The sequence below is a fragment of the Equus przewalskii genome, chromosome 25, assembly GCF_037783145.1.
Source record: "Equus przewalskii isolate Varuska chromosome 25, EquPr2, whole genome shotgun sequence".
NCBI lineage: Eukaryota > Metazoa > Chordata > Mammalia > Perissodactyla > Equidae > Equus > Equus przewalskii.
Genome location: NC_091855.1, coordinates 20,650,976 through 20,664,462, shown reverse-complemented (window position 1 = coordinate 20,664,462; position 13,487 = coordinate 20,650,976). Strand labels below are relative to the sequence as shown.

Genomic DNA, 13,487 nt, shown 5'->3' with positions numbered 1-13,487 from the left:
CGAACTTAACAGCTGCGCCACCAGGCCAGCCCCCACTTAAATGCTTCATTTCACTGAATCTGTTACCCTGGAGCTGAGAGACCAGCTGAGGGAAAAGTTCTACACCTACAACCACAAGAACTTACATTCAGTAAGAGACGGAAGCCTCAGTTCTTACCACATTTACAAACATGACAGCCTAAGTTCACTGTGTAAAGAACTTAGTGATTTATAAAGCATCTGTAGTGTGAAGTCACACGCAACTGCATACATTTATACACACAGGACATGGACACATGCAAACTGGCTATAAACACACACACACACACACACACATGAGCACGCACCAACAAATTAAAACATCTCATATCTGCGTGGAAGTTCAAACTCCAAGGACCTGACAGATAACGTGAGGTGGGTGTTTCCGAGGTCAGAGATGCCATGACTCAGTAGTGACAAGCTGTCATACGACTCCCAGAAGCCCTTCTGCCACACGTCACACCAAGGCAGAAACTGGAAAATAGCCTAACTCAGGCAAGCCTCAGATTCTAAGAGTAAAGGAAGACGAGGAGGTCTTCTGTCTTAAGGCGCCCCTTTTCCTTTATTGTATTTGAAAGGAGCTGCAGGTAGAGAAGCAATATGCTTCCACACCACACTGCACGCAGGTTCTAGGTACTTCCACTTTAGGCATCCTGCCGCAAGCATTTTTGTGGCATATCTAATTGTTCATAACGAAATTTTGCTGTAAAAGATAACATACCTGATTGAGAGTTTGGTTTTAATTGTTTGATAGTTTAGTTTCATTTCTTCATGGACACAGTATTGCCATGTTATATTATATAAATCTTAGCTCCACATTTCCAGTATAACTTTGGGACATTTATCAAAAGACATGTGACAATATGCCAAGAACAAATAACAGTGTAGACAGCTTTTCACAATGCAATTCAAAGCTCAGTTACAAATATGCATCTCATGGAAACTGATACCTCTCTTAACGAAGGAGCACGTTTTAGTGAAAAATAAAAAGTGTGCTGGATGCCAAACAAGGAGATGAATCAACAAGCAAAAAAAAAATGTAGACTACTATGAACGAAGGACTTTGAAGACAAGTGCTTAGGCCCAACCCACAAAATAAAGTCAGTTATTTGCACAGTATTGCCATGAATCTATACACATTTTAAATGTATTCAAATATTTTGTATTTTGAAATAAAGTCATTAATTTTATTATTCCTTTTTCATGTTTCATTATGTCCCTCTTTTATTTTTTGTGATTTTTATCTCTTACAGCAAAACTGTCCTATGACCAATTAGTTACGTGGCAAAAGTGCTTGCAGCAAAGATGTCTACAGCAACGATGCTTATGGGAAAATACCAGACACACAACACCATTCAGCAGCTGCCAATCTGTTGACTGTCTACACTGGTTTTCCAGCCTCTCAATTACACCCACTCAGGATGGTCACTAGTGGTCCTCAGCTCTGGAATATTCACAAAAGTCATCATCAATAGGCTCAGTATAGGGTTCTTCCAGTGTATGCCAGTATATAATCGACAAATCAAACCGATCTTTAAAGCATCTGCTGTGTGGAAAGTGTTCTGCTAGATGTTTAGGAGGCACCAAGATGCACATGGCAAGGTGCCTGCCTTCAAGGAGCTTTATATTCTAGGGGCGCAGGGGGCATTTAAAATGAAGATACAAAAGATAACACAAATGGGGATACTTGTGGGTCGAAATTATAGAATATTATAGTTTGAAAGTTCCTTTGTCATCCTCTAATACAACTAATTATCAGTGGGACAAACGGAGGCTAAGTGAGGCTAAACTCTAGAGGTTAAGTGACTTGTTGAGGTCACGCAGAGCTGAGGTGAATAAACATACCCCCTGGCTTCTCAAGCCAGTGCCTCCTCCACTGGGCCTGGTGGTGGCCTCCAGGACCAAGGGCCTTGAGAAAGGCCCAGGCGAGCAGGCTTCTCCAGAAGAGAAGAGATACTTCACGTCCTCGGATCTTTATCTGATCCTCAATCACACTGATTTGTCAGAGTTGAGTCCAGCATCTTAACTGCTGATCTCCAAGACTTTGAGGGTTGGGGCCAGGCCAGTGGCGCAGCAGTTAACTTCGCACGTTCCGCTTCTTGGCGGCCCAGGCTCCGCCAGTTCAGATCCCAGGTGCAGACATGGCACCACTTGGCAAAAGCCATGCTGTGGCAGGCGTCCCACATAGAAAGTAGAGGAAGATGGGCATGGATGTTAGCTCAGGGTCAGTCTTCCTCAGCAAAAAGAGGAGGATTGGCAGCATTTAGGTCAGGGCTAATCTTCCTCAAAAAAAAAAAAAAAAAAAAAAACCTTTGAGGGTAAAAACCAGCCATAGACAGAGGGACAAACACAACCCTCATAGCTGGGAAGACAGGCCCACTGCAGGTCACACCTGGCCTTAGCCTAAGCACTTCAGAATTGGAGATCTAGAAGTTAAATAGAATCCCCAGGGTCCCTTTGGCAAGAATGTGGGAAGATATGGGACATCACCCCAGGCTGTGTCATTCTTTCATTCCCAAAGGACCCTGATGTTGGATAACCTAATTCCCAGGAATCTTCTGCCCCGAGAAATAAATCCTCCCAGCTGGTGCTACACTACACACCTGACCCCGCAGCGGCTGAACTCCATTCTCCAGCTACACACTAAGCCTGAGTGCGTTTCATTCCACCTCAAGTCCAGCACTGAAGCCTTCTCCACCAGCAGGGCTAAGCACCTAGCTGTAGAGGCCTGAGGTAACCCCAGTCAGGTAGCAATGCTGTCTCATAGTGATCTATCTCCAGGAGAAAATTTGCCACGGAGATACTTTCATGCCCAATGTGGAAAACCAAAACATAGGGATTAGACTGGAAACTGCTGCCTCTTTTGTTTTTTCAAGACTCATTTTTTTCCTGCTTCTTGAGAGCCGTGCTCACTGAGAGTGTACAGTTGTACCCCAGATCCTAGTTCCTAAGTCTGTCCCTTAGTAGGCGCTCAGTCATGTTGGCTGGCTAGACAGATGGACAGATGAACGTTGGTGGGAAATCTTGTCTACACAAAGTTGGCCATATCACGCAGGTCTGCCAATAGGGTTCATGTTCTTTCTACAAACCACATTGTAGAAACCACTGTGAAGTGGTAAGGAAAAATATGTGTATGGGGGAGTGTAGGGAGAGGGTAGGATAGCCGACCGTTTCTTGAGCATCTACTGTACACCTGGTATCTAATATAATTTATCTTTTTCATTTAATCCAAGAAGCTTACAACAAAGACAAAAATGAGAAAAACTGATGGTCAGCACCCTGCCCAAGGTCACACAGGCAGCTAGCAGAAGAGCTGACCCCCTAAACCTGTTCTGTCTGACTCCAGAACCCGAGCTCACCTCCCTCCTCCCATCAAATGTTGGCGTGATGTTGGTCAACACAAGCATATATTTTCACCCATGTGAGTTCTGGCAAGCACTCAATAGGACATCACTTGGGTAAACTCAGAGACCTGCAGCCCACGTCAGTACAGGATTAATTCCAAGAGATGGGAGAGTGCTGCCATGGGAGGGTGGGGCCAGCACCTTCCTGGGCTCGCAGAAAACAGAGCCCCAGGCCATGAAGGTGGATGATTAAAAATCACTGCTAACTGCTTTTGACTTGGCTTATGTCTCAGCGTAGGTTCTAGTTTTATCATCCTCAACAAAATACAAAGTCACCAGCAAAACACACGATACCACACTCAAACCAAGTCAGAGTCTTAGCTCTTGAGGAATTTGCTGCTGTCATTGGTGCCGCTGAGTGGATTTTGACTCCTAGGGACCCTGTGGACAGCAGAGTGGAACCCTGCCCGGTCTTTTGCACCATCCTCTCACCTTCTGGCGCTCTATCAGAAAATGCTCTGCTGCTATTCGTAGGGTTTTCAGGGCCAACTTTTTCAGGAGTGGGTGGCCAGTTTCTTCTTCTTAGTCTGTCTTAGCCTGGAAGCTCCACTGAAACCTGTCCACCAGGGGTAACTCTGCTGGAGTTTGAAATACCAGTGGCATAGCTTTCAGCATCACACCAACACACAGCCACCACAGTATGACAAGTGACAGACAGGTGGTGTGCTTCCCTGACCAAGAACCAAACCCGGACCATGGCGGTGAGAACACCGAATCTTAACCACTGGACTACCAGGGCTGGCCTTCAGAAACTTACTTTTTAAAAATTGCTTTTAAAGGAGAGTTAGGGTCTCTTCATTTCTACATAGCCCATAGCAGTATTTCACCAGCCCGAACTGCACTGTGATCCCTCAGGTCTGGAGTTGGTCCTGAGTACCTGTTTTCATACGCAGGCAATCCTTATCACCCATCAAGGGATTCTGGGAGACACTGGCCTCACAAAAATTATGGCATGGGCCCCCTAACGGCTTCCATGTGGCTGTGCTCCCAGCCATTCTCCTCGCTGCAGTAAGGGATATTTGGAAAATGTGATCAGATCATGTCCTTAAGATGCTTAAAACCCTGCAGTGACTTCCCCTTCTTAGAAATGAGCGGGAAAAATCCTAAACACACCCACAAAGTTCTGCTCGTGGGGTCGTCTGCCCCTGGTCGACTATTTGCTCCCTGAGACCTGGCCACACTGACCTCCTTTCTGTCTTTCAAATGTCCCAAGCGCCCTTGTGCCAGAAGACTACAGGGATCTTGCACCAGCTCCTCTCAGTTTTGCACCAGACTGCAGTGCCCTCCCTGCTCCGTGTCACCTAGTAAACGCAGACATCCTTCAGGCCTGAGCTCAAGTCACACTTCCTCAGGGAAGCTTTCTCCAGTCCCTCAACCCAGGTCAGGTCCCCTCACAGAGGTAGTTTTATGTTTGTAGGATTATTCAATTAACATCTGTCTCCCCAACCAGACTATAAGCTCCATGAGGGCAGGACTCACATTTATCTCTGGAGCCTAGGACATAACACCAATCGGTGAATTGTGTGGCACTTTCCACGGGGTATCTCAATCCTCACAACAACCCCAGAAAGAAGGGTAAACATTGTCCCAATTTCACAGATGATGCAGCTGAGGTGCAGAAAGGTGAAGTGACCTGACCAAGGCGACAGACATACAGTAGCAGAGCTCAGTTTCACACACAGCGGTTCTGAATCCAGAGCCTGTGTGCCAATCAGCACCGCCCACTTCACCCCAAAGGCAGGTGTTTAACAAAAATGTGAGGAATGAGAGGCAGCCTGGGATACTCGATTTTCATTTTCTCTCATTTCTGCTCTTTCCACAAACTCCAGGGTGATAGCTAAACACTGCTGCAAGCTAGCAGCCATGGGCACTTCCAGAACAAATGACACAATTACAAACACTCCTGTGCAGCCCGAGGGCCTGGGTGACAGGAGAAGCCTTGCTCTGTGTAATGCACCACCTGTCATTCTGGCTCACGCGTTTGGCAGAGCAAGAATAAAACCAGAAAACCACCGGGCTGCCTCTGGGATAAGATGCCACCCCTAACCCATCACACAACACAACACGCATTATATCGGCTCCGAGACCCCCAGAACCACCGTTCTCCAGAATTTCAGGGCTCCCAGGAGCTGGCTCCCTGGCACTGAGGGTCAAAAATGTCCCCTTATTGGGTCAGCAGCTTTCCCCTCAGCAGAGCCCCTGGGCTTGAACCCTCACTTCAAACTGGGTCTCCTTGTGACCTATGGGGCTTACCTTGCTCCTTGAGGAGCTCACACCCGGAGGTCACACCCCTGTTGTTCACTTTGTGGTTTATTTTTGTTTTTGGGGGTGTATTTTTTTGAGGAAGATTAGCCCTGAGCTAACTACTGGCAGTCCTCCTCTTTTTGCTGAGGAAAGCTGGCCCTGAGCTGACATCCATACCCATCTTCCTCTACTTTATATGTGGGACGCCTACCGCAGCATGGCGTGCCAAGTGGTGCCATTTCCGCACCTGAAATCCAAACCGGAGAATGTCAGGCCGCAGAGAAGCGGAAGTGCACACTTAACCGCTGCGCCACCTGGCCGGCCCCTGTTGTTCACTTTGAAATGAACCCCTCACCTTTCCTTCTTTCCATCCCAACCTTCCTTGGAGACATCCTCACTGGAATACAGTGGTCAAGGGCTCAGGCTCTGGAGTCGGAGAGATCTGAGTTCAAATCCCAGCGCTACCAGTTACTAGCAGTCTGACCTTGGCAAGTTAATTCACCTCTTAGTGCCCGCTTCCTAACCCAGAAAAGGAAGATGATATCACCTAGTCAAACTATCGAGCTCGCGGGGTTGTTCTGAGGACTAAATGAGCTCACTTGAAGGGACTGCTCAGCAGGATGCTCTACACCGACGAGGCACTCACGCCGACGTGCAAGCTTGGCTCTTCCAGCCCGCACACCCTCACCCAGCGATGGCGCCCGGCAGGAGCGGAGAGGCTGCTGGGACTCACAGGACGCGCTTGGTTTCTTTATGGCAGTCAGGCAAACCCCCCGCCCCAGTTCTCGTCCTCTTCCTTCCCCGGCTCCTGCCCCTTCTCTCTGCTCTTTCTCAGCTCTCTGTCACCTCCGACTCTGCCCTCTCGCGTCCTCTCCGTCCCAGACCCTCCCAGGCCTCCCCGGAAGCCCACTTTGAATGTGCCCCGTCTCCTTCAAGCGACCCGGGTCTCTCTCCGTCACCCTGCACAGCGTATTCAGGGGCACGTTCCTCGGAGCTGCACTGCCCACAAAGCCCCCGCTCAAGACCTTCAAGGAGTCGGCCCTCCCAGAGGGAGCACGGAAGTCCAAACCCCTCAGCCTGCTGCTCTTGGCTTTCTTCACCTAGTTTCCAGTCTGTCTCCACCCACTTCCCTCCAGGTCCCTGGTTCTCCAGCCAGATTGGACGAGTCACGATTCCAACCTTTCCACCTCTGGCCTCCACCTTGATCCGAGCAGTCGCCTTGCTTGGAAAGGTTTCCCTCTCAGTCCTTCAGAGCCCGTCTCAGCGTCAGTTCCTTCACTGAGTCTTCCTCGGTTATCCAAGCTAGTGAGATCTGCTTGCCCCAAACTTCTCTAACCCTTTGGTGTTCAGCCATTCCTCTGACACTAGTCTGGAGCCTGGGAACCAGAACAGGGGCTTACTCCATAAATGGCTGTCGAATGAATGGGCTGCAGTTAACCAGACCGTCAGGAAAACATTAGTTCCCTTCTGCAGCAGCCCTGAGCCCAGACCCAGGGAAAGACGTGGGTGGGAACTTAAACCCAGACAAGGTTCTCACAGAAAGTCTGCTATTTAAAAAGCGTCATTGAGGGTCCTTTAAAGCCCACTTAAATACTTGACACTTAAAGCCCATCAACCCTTAGGAGCAGGAGGCCACCCCCACAAGGGTGTCTTTACATGATGCGCGGCTAGGTACATGGTGTATCTACACATCTCTGGGTACACTAGCAATGGGATTACAGTCCAACGATTAATCAGAAGCTAAGGTTCACAGAGTACCACAGAGACGAGGCAAATTCAAGCTACACAAATGTAAGAAAATGTTACTATATTAAGGGTCATTTAAGTCCATACAGAATTTATGAGCACTAAAATATGCTAGAAATGTGGTATGCCTAATTTACATTCCATAGAAAAACATGCCCACACATTCCTGGGCTGTGTGGCTTGACACGGGAGTCTCAGGCATGGACAGCATGGCCACCAGGAGGGAGGCCACCACTAAAGTTTTGTCCCCACGTCCATGTGGGGAACTATGTACAAGACTCAGAAGTGACTTGAACACTCACTGCCCGGCCCCAGTGTGCACTGTGTGGGCATTTCAACACCACAGAGAGGGTGCTGCTGAGGCATGTCTGCACACTCCAACGCCCAGTTCTCGTCCTGTAAATACCTCTCTCTCTCCTTGGTGAGTCACTTAGACATCTGTTTACACCTGCAAGTGAATAATCTGGGAATAGTAATGCACAAACAGGGGCTCCAGGGTCCCAAATGTCATGGACTAGGTTACACTGAAGGCAGTCTGCAGCAAAGCCACCTTTGGACCCGCGGAGGAGGCTCAGAGTCGGGGCCTGGGACTGAGTCTGTGGATGCTCCAGTTAGAAGCAAAGAGAACGAGGTGGCTGCTAGGGCACTGACACACTGACGATGAACAACGGTTTAACCATGAGAACGAGCTCCCAGCCACCTTGGAACGCCAGGCAGCTTCCAGGAAAATACCATGGTAAGTAATAATGCGCACGCAAAACCTGCTCATATGACTGTAGTTTTGAAATCCCCAAATCCAAGCCCTTGGCTCTTTTGAAACGGCCAACTCAAGATTAATGAGGTAGCACACCTTCAGGAACAAAAAACAATCTCATTGATTTGGGGGAAAATCACTCATGAAAGAGGTTTATGGATTTAAGAGGCTAAGCTTAGGTCTCTAAGAAGTTAGGAAGCAGGGTCACAGCTGGTCAACTCCAGACTTCCTTAGAGCTGCCTCCCCACTCACAGAGTTTGTCCTCAAATCTGTGATTATGCTGGTGGCTGATACTACCCTGACATTCTTGGGTTTCCTCAACCTTGGGGGGAAAATAGGTTAGGGTATGGCAGGAAGCAGCAGCGACCGAAATGAGGATAGCCTGCAATCGTGATTCCTAGAGAAGATAAGAATAGTAAGAACAGGTGACCCATTGTGCTTACCAGGCCACAGGCACCAGCCTAAGCACCGTAGATAAATATACACACACTCTTTTAATCCCTATTTTAAAACTGAGGAAACTGGCATTTAAGTAGCTTGCCCAAGGTCCTCTAATAGTAAGTGATAAGGCTGGACTTCAAGCTCAGACCATCTGACCTAGAGTCTGTACTCTTAACCATTAGGCTAAACCCTCAGGTCTTCTGTTACCCAAACCAGAAGGAAGGAATCTAACACATAATGAACACCCACTATGGGCTAGGCAGTGTGATAAAAGATTTTCCACGTTATTTCATTTAATCCCTCATAACAACCCCCTAAGTGGGCATCACTACCTCTGGTTTGGTTTTTACAGATGAGAGAACATCAGTACTTTGCCCAAGGTCACCCAGATTCTAATGGTAGATCTGAGATTCAAACCCATGGCTATCTGACTCCAAATCCCTTGATGAACAGGGTGAAAGCCACAGACGTCACCGCCCTCAAAGAGCTGACCACCCCTCCAGTCTTACATGCTCCACTCTGTAATTCAAGTGCCTCCCTGTATGTCTAGCTGTTGGATGAAGCAACGGCGAGAGGTGTCTCCAGCCATAGCCTGTTTTGTTCACGACGTACTTACGCCCCATGGGATTTCTTGTTCTTAGGTAATGCTTAGTTTCGGGTGTTTTCCACATTGGGTGTTGTCTCCCCAACTAGACTGTTAGCACCTTGAGGACCAGGACATTGACTAACATTTCCTTGTGTGACCCCTCCCCACACCACGCCCCGCAATATGCCGACAACAGAGACGGTGTTCAGGAAGTATCTTCTGATGAAAGAGATGACTTCTACAATTGTGCAGCTCAAACCTAACAAGTATTTCCAGTTTCCTCTACAGCAAACAAGTTGGGCACAGTAGCAGTTTGCTGTATTCCAAGAGTTTACCACCAAAAGTAAGCAGAGGCAAGGTGGAATGACACAGGGAAGACCTCAAATTTGGGGTGCCCCAAGATCAGATATGGAGGCCACTGGAAGTACACTGATCAACTTCTCACCCTCAAATCTACACACAAATTTATTGAGCCCCTACTGATACTAAGCACCACACCAAAGGGTAGAGGAGACAAGGAGCTCACACCACCAAGCTTATAGACATCTAATATACCTTGATCTTGACCTACAGCCTTGGTGCTGGGTTTCCTCCTCATCTTTGGGGAGTGCAAGGTGGCTGAAGAGCAGGGGAACCCTAGGCTGTAAATAGAGAAGATGCTAAGTTTAGGGGAGGGGTCTGAGTTCTACAGGGAAATTTTTTGATTAAAAAAAAAAAAAAAGATGCTGACAAAGGGCTTTATATTTTCAGCTGAGCCTCACAGTTGTGTCCGCTTTCAGTCATCAACTCAGGAGGCTCCTGGTACACACACCCCTCCTTTTAAGGGTTGGTCTTCCTCTTGAAATTGTCCTCATGGTGACATCTGCAAGGGTCAGTGCAGGTCCACATGAGGGCAGACGTGAAGCCTCTTCTGCCTCCCCTTTCACCGAGAGCCCGTGTCATGCCGGCTTCACCACTCAAACGTCCCTCCGTCTGAGGGTGCTGGCCGCCAACGACCATAGGCTCATAGAACTTCCCCAGGGACTCAGCTGGGAAAGAGGAAAAATGAGACGGAATCTTTTGAACCAACAGGACAGCCAAGGCACAGAATGCAGAGCTGACTTTCTCCAAGCTTTTCACATTTGAAATAGCCAACATGCAAAGCTCCGCTCAAATGCTTGGGTACTTCCCACCAATTCTGTCCCAGACACCAGCACGCAGCAGCCAACAGATGGACCATACTGTCCTGTGCTCAACTGTACCACTCCCTGCCTTTGACAGCAGGTCGTAAAACAGCCCAAAGCAGAAGAATTGTCTCCTTTGTCTGCGATGTCACACGCTGTCATTCCCAAAAGTACTTCTTGTGACAATAAATATTTCTAATCCTCCCAAGTTTTCTTCTCAGTCTGGTTGGGCTCGCTTAGTGACAGCCCTCTCATTGCCATTTTCAGAGTTGAAACTCAGACCCTGGGGATTACTCACGGGCAGGCCCTGGAAGAGTTGTTGCTTAAAGGGCTGCCATGAGCCAGACCCACTTCCTCTTATTTCAGGGTGTGTCTCCAGAAACAGACAGCGTGAGCCCCCTGTGGTTTTTTCCTAAAAAGCCAACTTCACAAGTTAACTAACCCTACCTCATGATCCCAGAGAGAAATCTGGAAAGAAAAAGAAATCTAAACCTTGTACCAGGAAAACTATTAGTCACCCATATGTAACACCACCCCAAGACAGCAGCACCACCAGATCCGGCCCTGAGATTTAGCGAGTTACTCAGGGGCCTACTTACAGGAGAACATCTGCCAATAGCCTGCTCTGAAGCCAGCGCCCCTCCTACGTGGCCTGACATTTCCAGCATCATCCCTCCCTCAATGACGCCCTTACAGCCTACTCTCTCTTCCCTTAAAGGGGAACTCGGGGACCTTTGCTTTCCCACTCACTGCTGCAGCCTCAGAGCTCAGAATGTTGCTCGGCACTGAACAGACACTCAGTAAATATTTGCTCAATAAATAAATGAAGGCGGTGGTGCATTGTCTCTAAAAAGCAAAAGTAGCTCTCAAGATCTGACTGTAAAGGTCAGGGTGCTGAGCCCTTTAAATGGAGGGTGTGGCCACTAATCCAAGGTTGTACTTGGTGACAGGGACAGGCCCATGGGAGGAGAGCCCTCATTCACTGGCTCTCATCTGTCACACTACCTGCTGTCCACTGGGGAGACACAGGGAGGCTGGCTGGAGGATGCCATCCAGGACAAGTAGAATTCAAAGAGAGACAAAGACTGAATGACCCAGGGCCTGTGTGGGTTATCTGCAAGGGACCGCGATCTGGTCCAGGGTGGGGACACCCTAGTAAAGGTCATGGAGTTTTGTGGAGTAGCATGAGAATACAGGGCTAGCCATTCCTGGGGCAGATAATGGGCTACCCTCTTCCCTAAGGAGCGAGAGAAGAACTCTAGAGAGAGAAGATGCAACATCTTCACAAGGACTGTCCTACCCCACCAGTCCCCATTCGTGACCACTGATCACTGCCACTTGCTAACTATAAGGGCCCTGGGAGAAAAATGTGGTAAGGCCGGGACCTCCAGGCTCTCAGGAGAAAACTTCTCACTCCTGGGCCCTATGTCCTGATGGTGGGGACCAAATCCGTCTGAGCTGCGCCACCACCACCATTTTCCTACATTGAAGAGAAGAGCCATCCTAGGCACATATAGATTGGAAAGCTGCTTCGTGCCAACCCTTGATAAAAGGCCCTTCTTGGAATCAAAAGGAATCAGAATGCTCTGCAGGACTCCTGGAGCTGCAACATGGTTCACTCAAAAGGATCAGATCGGCAGGGATGCTTTGGAATCCAGAAGCTCCGGGAGAGGCTCCTGCAGCCAGAATAACCAGAGCTTCTTCTGAAACAAAGCTGATGCTAGAGGCAAGAATGCCAAACCCCATAAATGGAGGGCGCGGCCCTTATCCAAGGTTGCACTTCACAGGATAGATAAGACATGATTTGTGGACAAGAAAACCCTTTCATTCTCCAAGTGTGATGGAGCAACTCCAGAATCTTTTTTTTTTAAGGACACTTAAAAGCCCACATTGGCATAATATTTCACAGTTTCCATTGCACTTGCACAACCAGCACAAAATCGGAGCCTCCAAACCACCCAGTGAGGTGAACAGCAGAATGACCAAAGTGCAGACGCGGCAACACACCCCACGAGGGGCACGTTGTTCTCTCCATTCCATAACGGAGTCTAAGCTGCTTGCTGAAGTCACGAGTTAGCCATCGGTGAGGTAGACATCAGGACTTCCGCTGTTCCCATTCGCAGCCCCGCTCTCCCCCCACAGATCCTTGCTGAGCCACAAGGCACCAAGCAGCTACATATGCCAGGAAGACATGGTCTGAGACTCAAGATGATCCAGGCTCTGAAGGGATCATTTGCTACGGGGTTTGTCATGCAATGAGGAATGCGCTTGGGTCATCATAGAATGGAGACATGTTCACTCTGCACCTCTTATCAAAGTTCTTTCTGGACAGTGAGTCAGAAAGCGGTCTAATGAGAAGAGAGAATGTCAATGTCTCCTTAAGTCCCTAAACAAACTTCCAGCCAGTGATCTGAGCCCTGAGAAGAGAACTTCCCTTCCCCTGACAATAGCCCTGAGGGAACAAACACTAGCAAGGAGGCCAGTCCTTACTCCACAAACAGAGCAAGAGGCTGTGGAGACGCCTGTCCCAAGGCCACACAGCCGGCCAGAGGCCAAGAATGTCTGTTGGTGACAGGGACAGTGACACTCGGGACAGAGGGGGCTGGTGAGGGGCCAGAGGAGAGGAAGTGGCTCTGAGAACCAGGGAGCCCTGATCTCCCCAGGCCCGCCCCCAGCTCAGCCAGCCCAGAGTGGGGCTTTCCCACCTGCTGCTCCCCTGAGCACAGCCTTCAGAAGCTTCAGGAATCGAGGGTGCAGGTGGAAGAGATTTTCTCAGGGGGCCCTGTTACACATAAAAGGTAAGGAGGATTAGAAAGAGGGTTGGGTCAAGCTGCATTCTTCCCCCACCACAGGCCCATCCTCCTGAGGCCATGGCTGACGTTACTGAATGGCGATCACAGAAAATAATCCAGAATCTTCCTTCTGAAATGAGAAGCTAACACCCCAAAGGTAAAGCGTAAAACCAGCACACCAGGGGCCCGTCTGGTGGCACAGAGGTTAAGTTCGCACACTCCGCTTCGGCAGCCCTGGGTTCGCTGGGTGCAGACATGGCGCCACTTGGCACACCATGCTGTGGCAGGCGTCCCACGTATAAAGTAGAGGAAGATGGGCATGGATGTTAGCTCAGGGCC

At 49.0% G+C, this 13,487-nt stretch overlaps 1 protein-coding gene across 3 annotated transcripts in view; it reads right to left on the bottom strand.

Moving 5' to 3' along the window:
• LOC103555512 (FLVCR choline and putative heme transporter 2) overlaps positions 1–13,487 on the bottom strand; it is a 55,013-nt gene that overhangs the window by 27,008 nt on the left and 14,518 nt on the right. The window lies entirely within an intron of this gene.